The sequence below is a fragment of the Prionailurus viverrinus genome, chromosome A3 (assembly GCF_022837055.1).
Source record: "Prionailurus viverrinus isolate Anna chromosome A3, UM_Priviv_1.0, whole genome shotgun sequence".
In the NCBI taxonomy this organism is placed as follows: domain Eukaryota; kingdom Metazoa; phylum Chordata; class Mammalia; order Carnivora; family Felidae; genus Prionailurus; species Prionailurus viverrinus.
Window position 1 is genome coordinate 4539400 of NC_062563.1, and position 17625 is coordinate 4557024.

Consider the following 17625-nt stretch of genomic DNA (forward strand, 5'->3'; position numbering starts at 1 on the left):
CTGTCTCTGCAGTCAAGTGGAGCTATTATTATCTCAGAAGGGGCGAGGACCATCAGAATTAGCCACTGACTTGCTGGCTGGGGCCTCCTTGACTTTGCCCTGACATTGGTCTTGGGAGACCTGGGCTCATGGAAGAGCGCTGGGTGGCCCGGCCTGGGACGGGGGAAGCAAAGGAAGGGGCGGCGGGCTTTCACGAAGGCCCCTGCCAGGCCCCCGGAGGCAGCTCGCTGCCCGCTTTTCTCCCCGTGGCCCCTTAGTAACCTGAGCAGAAACACAACAGGGTTAGGGCAGTTACTGCCGCAATGCCAACGCCCTTGTGGCCCTGGGCCTCTCGGTCATGAGGATGGGGCTTGGGAAGGCTCGAGGGGGCCAGGGTGGGTCTGGAACCTGGATGTGGCTTCTTAGCACCGGGAAGGAAGGCTAAGGGGGCGTTCGGTGGCGGGGGGGGGGTCTTGGGGCCCTCAAGTTCATCCCTGTTGCTGCGCAGAATCTCTTGCTTGTCCTGTGCGGTTCAGACTCCCTCTTCCTTGTCCAGGCCCCTGGGAAGACCCCGTGGCACCAGTGACCCAGCTGGGCCTCCGGGGCCACCTGTATGAGGGCTTGGGGGACCCTCCTCTTCTGAGGAGTCTTCCCTGTGTACACACAGCCAGGCTCAGACTCGGAGAAGCCCTTCCTCCTGGTCTGTCTGCTCCTTCGCTGGACTTCCTCTTTCCCAGATGTTTGGGAAATACGTTGATTTCATCTTCACGGCGATTTTACAGGGAACCTGGGGTTCAGGGAGGTCAAATAACTTGTGCAAGGCCATCCAGCCGGACAGTAGTAGAGTCTGGGTCTGAACTCCAGAGTCCACCTTCTAAACCACTGCCTTTGAATGCTGCTTGGGAGATATGGGGGTGCTCCAGGGAGGAGTCTGGGATGACGCTTGGGCTGAGGCAGGAGCCCTCCCTGGAGCAAGTTGGGGGTAGGCCCTGGGTCGCGGAGAGCGGGCCATGGGCTCCAGGGACAGAGGGACGCCAGCCCGGCTGCAGGAGTTGAGAGGGAGGCGAGCGGGGGTGGGTGAGGGCGTGTGGAATGCCGAGGAGTCTAAGCCGTGGTCTGAATCCACATCTTCTAATGCTTTTTTCTGCTACCCCGTGGAAGAGGGGTCGGCAGAGGCAGAGGAGTGGCTGGGAGACCAGCCGGTCTCGAGGAGGCCTGGCTGGACCCGCCAGTGGTCATGATGAGTATGTTTGCGATGCATTTGGGAGGCTCGCGGCCCCGGCCTGTGGATGTGCCACAGGTCAAAGGTCACTCTAATTTGACCAGGGTCTGAGCTGGGTTAGCTGGGCCTGCTTCCTGAGGTGGCCCAATCTGGGGAAGGCTTTCCCTCTGAGGCCTCTCTCTCTCTCTCTGGTTCCTTCCAGCCTGGAGCGGACATGGCCTCAGGGCAAGGCAGCCTTGGAGAGCCGATGGGTGTGGGTGGTAGGCGGGAAGTCGTGGTTAGGAAGACCAGCCACAGGCCGGACGGACACCAGTGTGCGTGTGGTGACCCGATTTCCAGCAGTGCCTTCCCTCTCACCAGCACTTCTGGAAGGGAGCAGTAGGACCTGTTGATACGGTGTCATAGGAGTTTTCTGATTGTAACTTTCTGGCGGACAGTGAGCCTTGAGAGGTCTGTGCCTGAAGCCCCTCCTCAGGCCCATGATGAAAATGGGCAGCTGGATTGGGTGTGTGGGTGGCCCGTGCTCCCTGTGGGTGCACCGTGAAGGGGTCTTGTGGACACCCCTAGGTTCTCCTGCAGCCCCGCCCTTGTCCTCTCTTTGGGTGAGGGACGTTTCTGGGGGCTCAGGGAGTGGCACAAAGTGCCCCAGTCCCTCACCACTAGGTGGCACAGCTGCAGTGGTGATGTTGACGGGGCTTTCGATGCCCCTTTCTCAGGAGAATCCCTGGGTAGGGGTTCCTGTGGTCCCCTTGGCCCTGGACGCTTCCAGGACCTGCTCTGGACCTGGCCGTGTGGTCTCGGGTAAGTGATGGCACCTGCGTGGCTTTCCGGAATGACAGTTGGGTCCGGAGATGATGGGTTTCCACCAGCACAGTCATTTCGCGGTGCATGAGGCCCCAGGTCCAACCGCCTCATTCCCTCTGTTCCCCAGCCTCTGTCCCTGCTCTGCGGCGTCATCGGGACCGCCGTGGTTCTGTCTCCTTCCTAAAGGCTTCCGTGAGCTTGACTTCTTGTGGTCTGCTCTTACCGACCAAGGCTCTGAAGTCAACTCTGAGCCGGCGATTGGCCCAAGGTCCCACCAGAAGGCCTTGGAGATCGTGACTCCCAGGCGATCTCATTAAGCGCCGGGTCTCTCTCATCAGAAGAGGGGCCACACTTCCAGAACCATTACTGCTTCTCTCAAGTCCACAACAGACAACAGTCCGAAGATGGCCCCTCAATAGAGGTTGCGCTGATGGCTGTTCTTTGGAAGAGAGACATCAAGCTGAAGAGCCACCCGAGTGTGGCCGTGGGGTGTCGTCGTGTGTGTGCACGTGTGTGTGTGTGTCTGGTTTGTTCGTCCTGTTAACCCTTCCTTCCCCCTCTTCTCATCCTTTCCGTCCCCAGCCTCTTTGTTCTCGGGTGTCCTCGGAGCCTCCAGCAGCCGTGTCCCCGCTAAAGCTCTGGCAGCACTGTGTGTCGATGCTCCTTGAAGCTTCAGCCTCTTCTCGATGGGAGTTTAACCTTTGCTCTGAAGCGAGGTTTTGCTAAGAGACACGGGTCTGTACAAACGAGGTGAGATCAGCCTTCGCCTCTTACCAGAACCGTTGTTCGGAAGGGTTTCTGTGCCTCATTGTCTGCAGATGTCACTTGGGAATTGAGTCCTATTTAGCTTTGAGGAACGGCCCAGCAAGGGGGCCCCTCCCAAACACCTTGCCCGAGCTTACTTTGGGTTCACCCCCAGGCTTCTTGAAGATTAATTCACGGTGGCGGCTCCCCGCACCGCCCCCCCCGCCCAACAGCACCTGAGCTGAGAGGACTTTTACCCTGCCGGGTTACCGCCGAGCTGTATCAGGTGAAAGTGGGAACCTCCAGACCATCTGTTGTTAAAAAAAAAATAACGGAACACGTATAGAGCAAACACTTTGTACTGCTGCATAATAAATGTGGAATGCAGTGACCTTGGTTGAGGTAGTCACGGGCTTGCTGCCCACTCCCTGCTCGTCTGAGGCGCCAGGCGGTTAGGTTTGTAGTCTTCTGCCCTCCCCCAATTCCCCCCCCCCACCCCCGGGAGGAGAACTCGGGAGCCCCAAGCCCCTGACAGGGCCCCTGTCCTGGCCACGCGGGGATGTCCTCTTCCAGCTCTGGCCACATTCAGAATTTTCTGTCTGCTCTGCGCCACGACGAACATTCCAGGCGACACGTCCACTCCCGCTGGTGTTTCTCATCCGCCAGCGCCGTTGGGCCAGAACCTCCGGAGGCTGTCGGCCCCAGAGGAGGACACGAGAGGGTGCAGGCCGAGGGCAGAAGGCAGGCGGCGCTCCCGCGGTCTCCCATGGCTGAGAAGGACCAGCCTCGTGCTCGGCTCAGGAGCCAGCTGACAGCCCCTTTCTGATTTGCAGCTTTTGTTCAGAACTGGGCGGGGGGCCCCCCATCATCGTAGCACTCGAGTTAGGCAATCATTCACAGACTCTTCTCCTGGGGCCCCATGCACAACAGCACCATGGCGCGTGGCTGCCACTCAAACCAAGGTAGCGACAGAACCTTCTGGGAGAAGCCTTCAGAAGATGAAATGTTGAGGCCGGCTGTCAGCGCGTGAGGCCACGACAGAGCTGTGATGAAGTTCTTTTCCGTGGTGCTCGGAGCCTGCCACCAAGGCCCCGGCAAACCCATGTTCGAAGGCCGTTTCTTCAAAGTAAACAGCGCTGCCTTTGAACCGGGAAGGGAAGCCGGCTGGAAGGCAGGTCCCTGTGTGCGTGTTTGAATGGGGTCCATGAGGAAAGATGTCACGCGGGTCTTTGGCTTATGGGTCGCATAAGCCCTTGGGGTGCAGAGAGGGGCCGCCGGAGTCCTGTGACATCTTTGTCCATCTGGGAGCACCCTAGGTTCCAACGTGGGGCAGGGTCGGGAGGAGGGGCGGCAGGAGCCCCCGGGGCCACGTCATGAAGTCAGGGAAGGGTGTGTGAGGCACAGCCCTGGGTGGGAGGTGATGATGCGGGTCCTTCCGGAGGGCCCCCCCCAATCCTGTTGTGCTCAATTCAGAGGGTTGGGTGGAGGCTTTCCTGAAAGGCTCGGAGGAGTGCTGCACCCACGGGCTGTGCGGTCAGGAGGCGAGACACGGGGAGCCACACAAGGGAAAGGCCACGCCGTCTGCCTGTCCCCCCTCCCCCCCCACACAGAGGCCCAACTCCACCGGCGGGTCCCCCACGTGGTGGCCAGAGGCCACTGACCATGTTGTTGTTCTGCTCCAAGCCTCCGGTGGCTACTTGGAATACAACCCCGCTCTGAGCTTGGCCTTGACCACCTGCGTTTCCCCCACATGCCCCACATGCCGTTTGGCCCCAGCTGCCTGAAGACCCGGACCTGGGCCTGCTCCTCCTCTCCTTGGGTTCTGCCTCCCTCTCACCCTGGCTTCCCGCCTGCAGGGAGCACCCCCTGCCATCCAGCTGTCACTGGCATCACAGCCCCTGTCGTCTCTGTCCCTTTGCCAGTAATGTGTATGCTCCCACCTCATAGAGTCTGTGAGCTTGCAGGATGAGGGCTGTAGCTGCCCTGAGGATTATTACGTTCTCCAGCTTGGTCTCCTCCCGTGGTATGCAGTAGGTGCCTAATCAACGTGTGAAACTGAAGGGCGCCCGGGGGGCCCAGTCGGTTAAGTGTCCAACTTCGGCTCAGGTCATGATCTCAGTTTGTGAGATCAGACCCCGCTTTGGGCTCAGCGCTGACAGCACAGAGCCTGCTTGGGATTCTCTCCCTCCCTCTCTGTCTCTGTCCCTGCCCTGCCGATGCTCCGTCTCTCTCTGTCTCAAAAATAAATAAACATTTTTAAAAAAATTATCAAAAAAGTAGATGTTTGAGAATGAGTAGGATGAACATCCTTCTCTGTGTCCGTTCTCCACAGAGCTCTGCTCTGCACCTGCTGGTGTCCTAGAGGCAGGCGCGGGGCTGTGGCTCACCTGCCTTCCTCAGTTTCCCTTGGTTGCTGCTGGGGGGCTTCTTGGGAAGCACGATGCCCTGCCTCCACCCAGGCCAAACCAGGTTCCCCCCCCCCCCCCCCCCCCGCATCTTCTCCCATTACAGTTTGCTCTTTGCCTCCATGGCATTTGCCAGAATGTGGAACTTAAAACTTATCCTCCTAACGCCTGGCTTCCCCGGCCGGCCGAACCCCAACGGGCAGGGCCTGTCTTTCTCACATACTTGGAACAGAGCAGGCATTTAGGTGATATAATTGCTGGCTGGACGGATGGATGGACAGAGCAGAAAGATGAAGAAGGCAACTGAAGAAGATCCCGAGTGCAGAGTGGCTTCCTGACAGTTGAGGGGACACTCTGGGCGTGGGACAGGCATGGGAGTGAGAGGTGGCCCAGAGCGTGCTGGGAGTCAGATGCCTCCTTCCCGGTAGAGGAAGTGCGTTCTGGTGAACAGACCTCCTTGAGAAGCTGACACCCATCCCCATCACAGCAGAGCCGATGTGGAGTCCTCTGGGCTTGAGGACACCCTGGAGCCCAGCTCTGCAGGGAGGCGCGAGGTGTGCATCAGCGTGGAATGGGGGGGGGCGGTGTTCTAGTGACAGACTCGGCCCCTGGGCCGCTCTGCCCCCCACCCCCGGTTATAACAGCCAGGCTTGGGTGGCCCCCGCCAGTGAGGTACCAGGCAGAGAAGGGGGCCTACGCAAATGGGACGAGGAGGCCCAGGGCGCGGCGGGAGGCCCCCCGGAGACGGGAGGGAGGGAGGGAAGAACGGGGCCTTTGCCACCAGACAGCATGTGCCACAGGGAGGGCTCTAAGCCAGTGGCTTTGGAGACGGTCTGGGGGTGTGTGTACAGGGCGTCCTGGTCCAGCTCCGGCCCCCTCCCCTTCTGAGTGTTCCCCTGCACCCAGATGGTGGCACAGCTGGCATCCTCCCTGCCCCCGCCCTGCCCACCCCAGTGCGGCCGCTCGGTGTTCAAGGAGTAGCTCCGGGTCAGTGTGCATCGTGGGCAAGTGCGCATACACGGCTCCTTAGCTCTCTGTTCGGGGCCCTGGAAGCCCTAGGACGACAACTCCCCCAGCAGCAGGCGTGTCCCACCCTCAGACTTTGGTCTCTGACGCCTTTGTCCAGTAGAAGCAAGCAGGCTTCTTGTTAACGAGAGCTTGTTGCTGGGCCTGCTGAGGCAAGGGCTGCGGACGAGCCGGGGAGAGTGTCGCGGCAGGAAGGTGAGGAAGTGCTCCAAAACCAAAATGGCGGCACGGCAAAGGACACGGGAGCCCCCGGAAGTGCTCCCAGTCGCCCCGAGGGGCAGAGTCTGACTCACAAGCTAGCCCTGGATTATGATCCCGGTGTATACTATAAATATGCATGAGTCTACACGGTTGTCAATAACGGAAACCAGAGAAATGGGTGCGAGAGACCAATCCCTTGTGTGGAGAATTCCAAAGAATTCAGGCAAATGCCCCTCAAGAAGCGGGGACGTAACTACACGTCCCTTTAGTCTGCAGAGTAGAACCTTGGCCACAGTGGGCACCACACACCCGCCGGGGCCAAGGCTCACGTGGCCTGTGACAGTCCCGTTGCCCGCACAGCCCCAGACAGGACGAGAAGACCTTCATGTCTGTGAGCTTCCTCCCACATCCGTCACCCCAATACGAGCGTCAACCAAACATCAGGGACATTTTATAGGATACCTACCAGCACCCTTCAAAATGGTCAAGGTCATCAAAAACCGGAGAAATCTGAGAAACTCCCAGCCAAGAGGAGACGTAACAGCTGCGTGTAACGTGTCCCGGGTGGGATCCTGGAACAGAAAAAAAGGGCATTCGGTAAAAACCACCCATGTTCCGAATAACACGTGGAGTTGAGATCAGTTAATAACGTGTCAATGTTGGTTCATGAATTGTGACGAATGACCACAGCAGCATAACGGTAGTAGAAACCGGGTGCTGAGCACACAGAAACTCTGCCCCATCTTCATAACTTTTTTGTAAATCTAATTAATTGTAAATTAATTAATTAATTGTAAATGTAATTAAAAACCTACTTACTTTTTAAAAACGTTTATTCACTTTTGAGAGAGAGAGAGGGCATGCACAAGTAGGGGAGGGGCAGAGAGAGAGGGAGACACAGAATCCGAAGCAGGCTCCAGGCTCCGAGCTGTCAGCACAGAGCCCGACGCGGGGCTCGAACCTACGAACCACGGGATCATGACCTGAGCGGAAGTCAGACGCTTAATGGACTGAGCCACCCAGGCGCACCAAAAGTTTATTTAAAATACAGGCGTGAGTTTCCGATTCTGTGTCTCCCTCTCTCTCTGCCCCTCCCCCGTTCATGCTCTGGCTCTCTCTGTCCCCCAAAAAATAAATAAACGTTGAGAAAAAAAAAATTAAAAAAAGTAAATAAATAAAATACAGGTGTGTGTGGCCCAGCCGCTGAGAAACAGAAAGCAAGGCCCCAGGCCCTCCTGTATGCAGCTCCGGGCTACACGGAGAACTGAGGCCAAATGCGCCCTGACCGCACGCCCACGTGGGCCCTGGATCCCCACCCCCACCCCCCATCCCGATCTTCTCTCTGTGCCGTGACTCCCAGCATGTGCGTGTTTACGATGTATGCGGTTCCTCTTCTGCCTGAATGCAGGCTGCATGGCGGGGGCTGCTCCCCTCTGCCTGCCGGGGTCGTCCCCGTCCTGGCCAGTGTCCAGGTTCACCCTCATGTGGGTGAGATGGACGGGAGGGAGGAGGTTGGCGGGCGGGACGCACGGTGAGGCAGGAGAGTTGGTGTCTGGGAGGCGCCCGGGGCCCTGGCTGTGACCACACAGGGTGTGGGCCAGAGGGGCAGTGTTGGGACGGAGGCAGGGCCCAGGAGGGCGGCTGGGCTTTCTTGCCCCGGAAGAGCCCCCGCTCCCAGTGTGTGCACCCGGGACACCCCGCTCGGGTGAAAGGCCCAGGCCTCCTCGGACTGGAACTGCTGGTTCCAGAGCCTCCCTGTCCCCGTGGCCCTGAGTGTCCGTGGGGCCCGGCCTGCCCAGCCGCTGGCAGTGGCTTGCAGAAGTTGAAGAAAACCCAGGGTGCTCTGTGGGCAGAAGGAGATACAGGGGAGGCCCCGTCTGCCCCCACATTATCTCTCCATACTCCCCTGACGTGGTTCACTTTCTCAAAAGGCAAGATGTTCTCATAATCCGAGGTGAATTGGGACCGATGCCATCTTCTCAGAAAGAGAACGTGCCCGCGTCCTGGGCATTCGCACTCCCCTGCGAACGGGGAGCCATCTGCGGCCTGGTCCTTCACAACGAGCTGTGATGCCTGTGGCCCGGGCCGGGGCTGTGAGGGCGGTGCCTGCCGTCCACTACCCAGACTGGGGAGCTTGTGGGGGGCACCCCCCCCCCCCGCCCACCGCTTTCTTGAGGCCCAGCTTCCTTCTGGGAAGAGTTCTGAAAGGGGCTCGGACAGCAGCACCCACCCGCCAGCCCGAACTTCAGGCACCACAACGTACACTGTGGTCCTCTCTGCCTTTGATTAAACAGCTGTCCTCAGCCGCAGCCCATGTCCACAGCCACCGGGTGCCCTTTCTGCATGGGTGACTCACCAGAATTAACGTTCATTTGATTTTTACTATAAATTACGCCTCACATAATTTCTCCATTACGGGCGGGGGACGGCCCCTCGGAAAGGCTGGAGCGGGCCATTCGGTCCCTCGTGCCGGGGACACGCTGACTTGTTCCTCCTCCCACGTGCTGGATGGCGGACGGCCATCGCAGGTGGCTTAATGGACGTGCCCCCCCCCCCCCCACCAGCCCACATGGGAGATGTTCACCTCGGGCCCCCAGGAGGGGTGGAGGGGTCAGGCAGAGAGCGAAGATATTCGTGAGCCACTTGAATGTGGAAGGTTGGGATGTTAAAGGTAAGAGAAAAAAAAATGACGCTTTTAAAGATGGAGGGGTCTCCCCTCCCGCCTTCCCTTCGTCCTGCCTGCCTTCCTTCAAATGCTCACTGACTGTGCCCAGCGTTGTGTGAAACACTGACACTGGCAATACAGTACTGAGCAAAATTAGGGCCTCCGCCCTCAAAGCGCTTGTGGCCCAACAGGACTCATTGGATAAACACAGAAGCACATGTCAGATCGCCACCAACAACGATGTGCAACAGAGGGGCTGGTCCCTTCCTTCCCAGAGGACGCCACGTGGGGCTGAGGCCCAAAGGACGGGGAGGCATTACCAGGCAAAGAGGCGGGACTGCATGTGCAAAGGCCCTGTGGGAGGGGACCGAGGGAGCAGGCAGGACCCAAGGAAGGCCAGGTGAGCAGGGGGGAAAGAGGAGTCCAGGCAGGGCTTGTGGGCCCTGGAAAGAATTGTGCTTGTTATCCTGAGGCCAGGGGGTTGCACTGATGTTTGAAGGAGTGGGGGTCATTCTGTGAAGCAGTCAGCGGCTCAGCCAAATCCCGCTGGGATGGGTGAGGGGGGGAGGGGCGCTTCCGTCTGCAGACATGGCCCTGACCGCCCAGTGCTGGGCTCTGCATTTCCAGGACGAGGGGAGGGGAGTGCGCGCAGAGGTGGGGGAAGGGCATGCGTGGGGGCGGGGAGAGCAAGGACCCAGAGGCTTTTCACCAGCGTTGAAACCATACGCTACTCTGTAAAAATCCGACTAGCCGAGGACTGTGACTCATCCACCCCAATTCCCCCGGCAGTGGAATAAACCAATTTGCTTAAACCTCCAACTGATCTCATACATTTGTCTTTTTTTTTTTTTTAATATCTAAAGCTCAAAAGAAACCAAAGTTTACAAGAGAAGAAAAAACCTAGCACAGTAGATTGAAGCAGACGTGTGCTTATCTGTTTTCCAAAAGAATTGAATTAAAAACAAAGCCCACAAACAGAAGCTCACGACACTGTCTGCACCAGGCACCTGCTGCCCCTCTTGCCTCGGTGCCTGGAATAAATCACCCTGCAGCCGGCCTGTCCTCCCTGGGAAGGGGCCAACCTCCTTCCGGTCCGGGGGAGGTGGGGGGGGGGGGGTGTTCCTGCCGCAGGATGCACAGAGCTAGGTACACAGCGAGACCACCCAAAGGACAACTTTGGATGGAACCTTGGGGTCATTCCTGACACAGGCGCCCTATCGCTGTTTCTGTAGACGACAAAAAGGGAGGCCGGGAGAAGTCAAGTAATCTACCTGAAGCCCTGACCTCGTAAATATCAGGCTGGTCCAGACCTCCCCCACCCCCCACCCCTTTAATGCTAAATACCAAAGGACACAAAAGTCATAACCTTTTTTCTCTCCCTCCAAACACTGGGTATACACAGAGCTGTAGGTGCATGATACCGTTTATCTCAGGGATTCTCAACTAGGCTCAGCCTTGCCCCCCCCTCCCCCGCCCCAGGGACATTGGGCCATGTCTGGGGACATTCTGGCTCTCACAGTTCAGGGGTGGGGAGATGCTCTTAGCATCTAATGGGTAGAGGCCGGGGATGCCGGTGCACACCCTTCAGTGCCCAGGACGGCCTCACGGCAGGGAATGATCCAGCCCAGAATGTCAGTGGCAGGTGGAGGCAGCCTGGAACAGGAGAAATGATGTGTGTAAAATGCAGGCACACCCTCCCGCAGACAGGGCTGGAAAGATAAGTATCAGAATGTCTACGTTTGTTTATCTCTTGGTGAAAGGATTTGGGTAATTTTTTATTTTTCTTCCTTATGTTTTTCTGTACTGTTTGAATTTTTTAAGGAACAATGTGCATGTATCATTTTTATAATCGGAAAAAGAAGGGCTGTTTTCATTTTGTAAAAATAAAAAAAAAGGGATTCAGGACTTATCGATTCTGATGCAGTTCTCCCACTAACTAGCTGTCAGGAACAGCTCTCTGGAAAATATGTCTATCTGGAAAGTGAGAAGAGCAATCTTTCTTGCATTATATTATAGGAATATAAAGTAACGTTGTCCTGGAAAAGCTCTCTGAGCTCAGAGGAGAAAAATTGTTAAGAATACGGAGATACTGTTTCTCTCATATATTTCCCCTCTGAGCTGATGTGTATGTTTTTCGCAGCACAGACGTTTAGGAGATGGGGGTGGGGGTGCTCGGTGGGGGCCTTCTGGTGGGTCCAGGATGCCTCCCGCCCTCAGGGGAGAGGACCAGATGCTTCCACCTTTCAAAGATAGCATTTGGTCCCCCGACCATCTTGATTTCGTCTCAGTGCTGGGGTGAGGCTAGCTTTCTCAAGCAAGGCACTATTGGTAATTGGGGCGGGGTAATTCTCTGTTGGGGGGGGCATTGTAGGGTGTATAGAGCTTCTCTGGCCTCTATCCAACAGGATGCTAACAGCTCCCCTCCTCCCCCCAAGTCTTGACGACCCGAAACGTCTCCGGTCAAGGCCAAATGGCCCAGTGCGTGAGTCTCAAGACCGTGGGCTGCGCAGAACCCCTGCGTGGACATGCTTGGTGGCTTAACGTGACGGCCTCCTAGAGATGGTTCCGGCTTCTGAATCGGGGCACAGACCTGCTGCATTTCTGAGTCACTGCCCATGTTTTCCATCTTCAAAAGTGTTCCCTTTGAGGGGCGCCTGGGTGGCTCAGTCGGTTGAGCGTCTGACTTCGGCTCAGGTCACGATCTCGCGCTTCGTGAGTTCGGGCCCCACGTCGAGCTCTGTGCGGATGGCTTGGAGCCTGGAGCCCGCTTCGGATCCTGGGTCTCCCTCTCTCTGCCCCTTCCCCGCTCACACTTTGTCTCTCAAAAATGAATAAACGTTTAAAAAATGTATATATATTTTGAAGTGTTTCCTTTGTGGCTACCCGGCCCAGGACAGCACCTTGCGACAGCAGGACCCCTGGGGGTCCAGGAGCCCCTGGGTCTTTTGGGCAACTCCAGCTCCCACTAGGCGGTGGTGGGGCCTGAGGCGGGGGCTCCTGTTTTCCTACAAACAGCGACACGCAGGCAGGCTGTGTGCCCCAGCGGCCCCGTCAGCAGGAAGCACGGAGAGCTCGTGTTTCTCAGGAGCGCATAAACCCACCGGCCGATGGCGAGGAGGCCTGGGGACGTGCCCCGGATGCCGCTTCGCACGCCAGCGCCTCAAGCAGCCGCCGGGGCAGGTGAACTTCCAGTGAAGTAAGATAAAACCAGTTTGGAAATTCAATATCTCACCGCCCTTCCCATCTTTTTAAAAATCCATAATTCACGGAGAACCCAGGCAGGGGGTGTGCAGCTCAGCTGAATTACCGGTTTTTGTTTTTTGGGTTGTTTTGTTTTCCCAAAGATCGAGACTGGGGAGAGGCATTTTCTTGAAACAGAGAAAATAGAACGCAACTCTTTGGAGCTCATGTCCCCTGACGTTGACCTTCTTGGCCCAGACCTCCATCCCCTTGGGACAGGAACATCACAAACACATGTGAACAGCATTCTAAAACCCTTGCTAATTGCACTGCCAGGAATTTATCCTTCCGATGTCCTATACGGGGCCGGGATGATGAATACACAGGTTTATTCATTGCCGAGTGGTTGGTAATAGAAACAGACTGGTAACAATGTAGATGCCTGCCGCGGACGGCTGGTTAAATAAGCCCCGTTCCTTCCTTGCAACGGAGTTACCGTGTGGCACTAAAAACAGAACCCGGAGGCTCATTGTGCAGCGAGAGGAGATGCGTCACCACATTGTTGAAGCCACGGCGGGGGAACAATGTTTATAGTGCATGCTACCATCTGTGTTTATAAAAAAAAGGAAAAAATATACACGTATGCATCAGCTTGTATATACCTAGTGTGTCCCTAGGCTGGCTGGCTCCCAGGAGGGGGATGGGGAGGCCAGAGAGAGAGAGAGAGAGAGGCCACAGGACGCCTCCCTTGCACGCCCTTTTGTATGTTTTGGTTTTTGAACCAGGAATAAGCGCTCAGAAATAAATATATAAAATTACATTTCCTTTACGAGAAAACACAAGCCAACCACACACCGTGCTAATTTGTTCTGAAAAACACATCAGGGGGAAGGCATAGGGAATTGCTATGAGGAGCTCAAGCGTGTTGCCTTGGGGAGACCCAGGCCCCTCTCTGGACCTCGGAATTTTGCCAAAATGTGCGATAGTTTTCTAAGGATTTTGTGTGTGTGTGTGTGTGTGTGTGTGTGTGTGTTGCTAATATTCTGTATTACTTTGGTGCCTTCCACACTGTAACACATCCACCAACACCGTCTGGTCGTGGGCTCTTGCCTCCGTGGTCCCCAGTTCCCCAAGCAAGCTGGTGAGAGTTTCTGTTATTACGTTTGATAAGGTACAGATGTGTCTTTATGTGTACTTCCTATTTGTGGGATGCGTTGTTCACGTTCTCCAGGGTCAACTAATGCCCGAAGTGCCGCGATTCCTAAGCTGATAAGGGAAGCCTGATGAACCCCGCGGTTTGGCTGGATCAACCCCTGCCTGCAGCCCATCTCAGATACGTTGCAGACAGCACCAGAAATGGGTCCTGGGATAAAACTCCCCCCAGAAGATGTATGGTCTAAAACTGGCTGATAGATGAGATGGGATGCTGCTTTATGGGGCACTTAACCAAAAGTGACCTCTGAATTACGTGTCAGAAACGCACGGCAGCGGCTCCGGTGGAGAAGGGCATGATGATTGCTCCTGGCTGGGGCAAAGAGAATCCTAGCAGAGTAGGCTGAGGGCCCGGGTGTAGCCACAGCTGCACAGAGGCGGTATTTCACAGGTCCCTAGCTCTCCTACACCCCAGGGTGCCTGCTATTTGGGACTGGTTATCTCCTGGGTTCCTGTGCCGGAGACCTCGCACACCTCCCGCGTTGTTATTTTCTCCTAGAAAGCCTAGTGAACCCTTCTGTCCAACTTTGATTAGGCCCGAGCTTGGGAAAGGCAAGAAGATGGCGATTCTTAACCCAGATCAGCACCTGTGTACGTGGGGACATCGAGGCAGCAGGAGCGTATTCTCAGGGAGGCTATGAGGCCGCCTTCCTCAGGCCCCCTGTCACAATGGCGTGGGCCCAGCACACACAGGAAGGAATGGGCACGGGGTGGAGGTCCGGGAGGCAGGCACCGGACTCAGTTGGCCGTGCGTACCCAAAGACGCCGTTTTATAGAGCAGGGTCTAATGCAGGTTGCAGGTGAATGTGAATGGAGATGAGGAAACAATTATCCAAGCCGGGAAGCCTCCGAGGCCCTGGAGGCTGTGATTTTGGTGCTAATGGAAATGTGGCAAAGGGGAGGGGTGGCCGGAAGCGAGGCCGCTCTCGTACTTTCCTGAACTTGAGGTTTCTGCTTCCCGAAAGTTCTCGTGGGGGAGATGAGATGCCGCCGTGGGGCTGTCGCAGCCTGCATCAGAAGCAGGCTCCCTCCTTTACTCCCAAGTGGGGGGGTGCGGTGGGAAGGCGTGAACCTGGGAGCCTGTTGGAACGTCCTGACTCCTCAGACCCAGAGGGGCTGGGCAAGAGGGGAGAAGGGCCCCAAAGGGATCCAGTCTTTCCACCCATCTTGCCCTGGTGGTCAGGTCCCCGAGTCCCCTCCCTCCTGTGGCTTCAGAAGAGGTGTTGGTCGGGGACGGGCCTGGGAGAGGACGGGCAGGGGCCGTCCAAAGACCAGAGTGCCCGAAACCCACACCAGGGTGGCCGGCTGGGTGGCCTGGAGGCCCTGGCTTCAGATGCGACCTCTGGCCCCCCTCCCCCCCCCCCCCCCCCCCCCGTCGGAGTCCCGCTGCCCTGCCCCCACACTCAGGTAAGATCCAGGATTGTTTTCGTGAGTGGAAGGGGCAACCACCAACAGATATCTGCCGCCCAGAGCTTTCAATTGCTCCCGGCTTCTTGGTGGTGCCCACCTATTGTTTCTGGAAACCTGACTGTCCATTTTGGTAAAGCTGCAGGGGGGAGATAAGACTGACCTTGACGTGCTGCAGGCCACAGCCTGGGTTCCACCCACCCAGTGTCCCCTGTCCCCTCCCCATTTCCTGGAAGCGGGGACAATCATGGAACCTGAGAGCTGGGGCCAGCCTGGTCAGGGGCCTGTGAAGCAACACAGACCTCAAAGTTGACTTGTCTCCAGGGCCCCCCCCCCCACATTTCTTGGGGGTCTGGATTGTGCTGCCAGAAAGGAAAGTCCGGCTTCTCACTGCTCCCGTAATTTCAGCCTTTGGGGTTCAGCCGTGGGTCTGGAGGTGACCCTGGGCAGGCCGTCCAACCTGTTAACGTCTGGCTAACCTGCCTAACTGAACGGGCGTGAGTGGGGAGAGCGGGGAGGGGGGGGGGGGCTTAGCCTCGCTGTTCACGGACCTTTAAAAAAAGTACAGGCTCCTGGGCCCCACCCCAGACCTGCTGGTTCCGACTCTCCAGGGTCGGGGTCCCGGGTCCGCGTTCTCATTTAAAAACCCCTCTCCCCCAAGCCGACCTAGGAGACACTGGCCTACAGATAATTCCAAAATGGATTCTTCATTCAAAAGGATTCAGGCTACAGTTGAGGATGACTGGCGAGCAAACCCACTTGATTTGCATGAGGGTCGGGGTTGGGAGAGGTTTCCACTTCCTTGAGATTTGCTCTCCGAACAGCTGGAGGCGGTAATTATCCATGCAAAGTGAAGCTAAAATTTCAGAGAAGTATCTGGAGAATTCAAGTCAGAAGAAGCACGCTCATCTGAAATACCTAGATAATTAAAGAAAAAAATATATTCATTGCATAAATTGCTCATTAATTCACTCCTCTGTGGGGGCACACAGCTTAAAAGCAGGCGCTTTGATTAATCCAAGCTATATTAAATCCTCAAGATGCTTTTTTTTTTTTTCCCCTTCCTGTGCCTGGATCTTCATATTTCCTTCCTCCAAAGAATCATAAATAAAGTTGTCCCTTTGCAAAAAATGAATTTCAGGTTTGGCTTGGCAGAACTAGCCCTATGGAGTTGGGAGAATCAATTTGGTTGCACTTTTTCTTTCTTAAGTACACGTTTTGAAATCAGATGCATTCTTTCCCGTTCACTGGAAATGCTAATTTTTTTTCCATCACCGTTCGAAGTTACATTGTGTGTGGCTAAGCGAGTAACACCCAGAAAAATAGCACTTCAGAGAGACTGAGGAGGAACATGATCCCAATCAGAGTGAAAGCCAGACAAATGGTTAATTTCAAAGGCAGGCCACTGATTGGGGAGAAGAACCTATAGAATTATTTCCTTTCGGGGGGAAAGAAAAACCCCTGAAAATTCAAAAATCACTCGGAAAGAACAAGCGTCTAATCCTGACAGGTTGATTTTCAAGACCCTCTTTAATGAAATTTCAGCACATCTGTTCGCCACTCATTCTCCTGCCTGGCTACCCAGGGTACTTCGGGCCTGGCTCGCTTTTCATTCCTCCAGCTGTGTGATTCGGGTGTAATGGATTCCACTATTCCCCATCCCTCCGGGTCGGCCAACCCCACACGGAACGCCTCCTTCCGGGGGATTTGGGGGAGTGAACAAAAACATACGCCGAAGTTGTAGATTCTGTCGTGCAGCCTTCAAAACAAAGCAAGGCAAAGCTAGCCTCTTCTCACTTGTTGGCTTGAGCCAACGTGTCCTCTGTGTCTTCCTTGGGGTCGACGTGAAATACTTCGCAGAGCCTTGGTTTTCCAGAGCTGGCGGAGGAGGGCGGAAACATCCTGTGTGGAAAAAACCTTTTGTAGTTTATAGGGGAGACGTAAATACGGGCCATTTCCAGGTGCTGCGCCGATACTCCGGTCCAGGCAATGAACACACTGAGAGATTGGTCTCCAGATATGGGATTTGATAGGGCAGTGAAAAAAAAAAAAAAAAAGAATAATTAGAGGGGAAATAGCCACTTTGTATCTTACCCAGAAAGGGCTTTAGAAGGGAACCACCTTCCAAGGCGAAGTCTTGTGAAAGGAAGAGCATTTATTTATTTATTTTTTAAAGCTTATTTCTTTGGAGAGAGAGAGAGAGAGAGAGAGAGAGAGAGAATCCCAAGCAGGCTCCACACAGCACAGAGCCCAACTCAGGGCTAGAGCTCATGGAAGCTTAACCAACTGAGCCAACCAGGCACCCCAGGAAGAGCTTTTAGACTTTCTAAGGGCAACACAGCCAAGGACAGAATGTTGGAGCCGATGATGTCGTGTATTCATTCAACCAACATGTGCTGAGCACCTCCCCTGGGTCAGCAGCAGTCCAGGCCCCCGGGACACGGGGGTAAACCAGGTCCTGCGGCACACACCGCCCTTTGAATTCAGGGCGTCCAGCCTCGTGAGAACCTCACTCCCTGTCCCTTTCTGACCCTCCTTCCCCCCGGAGGTGCACCGAACTTGAAAGAGGCCATGCTACTCCCGCTGGCCCTTTGCCAAGCTAGTCTGTGTTTCCCCCTGAATTGGGAGGTCGCACCCCTTGTGTGGGCGTGGGGCACCTGTGCCACAGCTCCAACACGGCCCCAGCCTTGGGTCTGACACAGCGGGCTGGATGGCCGGTGGCTGGTGTGTTCTACCAGAAGGGCGGCCAGTCAGCAAACATCTCAAGGACAGCTGAGTGG

The 17625-nt window shown here is 56.0% G+C and overlaps 1 long non-coding RNA gene across 3 annotated transcripts in view; it reads left to right on the plus strand.

Annotated features, from left to right (window-relative positions):
- The window catches only part of LOC125161531 (uncharacterized), a 31291-nt gene extending 26431 nt beyond the window's left edge, over positions 1–4860 (plus strand). For 2 of the 3 annotated variants that reach the window (XR_007150659.1, XR_007150656.1), the window contains 2 exons: positions 2588–2755; positions 2925–3091. This is a non-coding gene — a long non-coding RNA (uncharacterized LOC125161531). Of the gene's footprint in view, positions 1–2587; positions 2756–2924; positions 3092–3322 lie in introns of those variants that run through there. The other variant, XR_007150657.1, reaches the window with a different exon arrangement.
- Positions 4861–17625: the final 12765 nt, after the last annotated feature.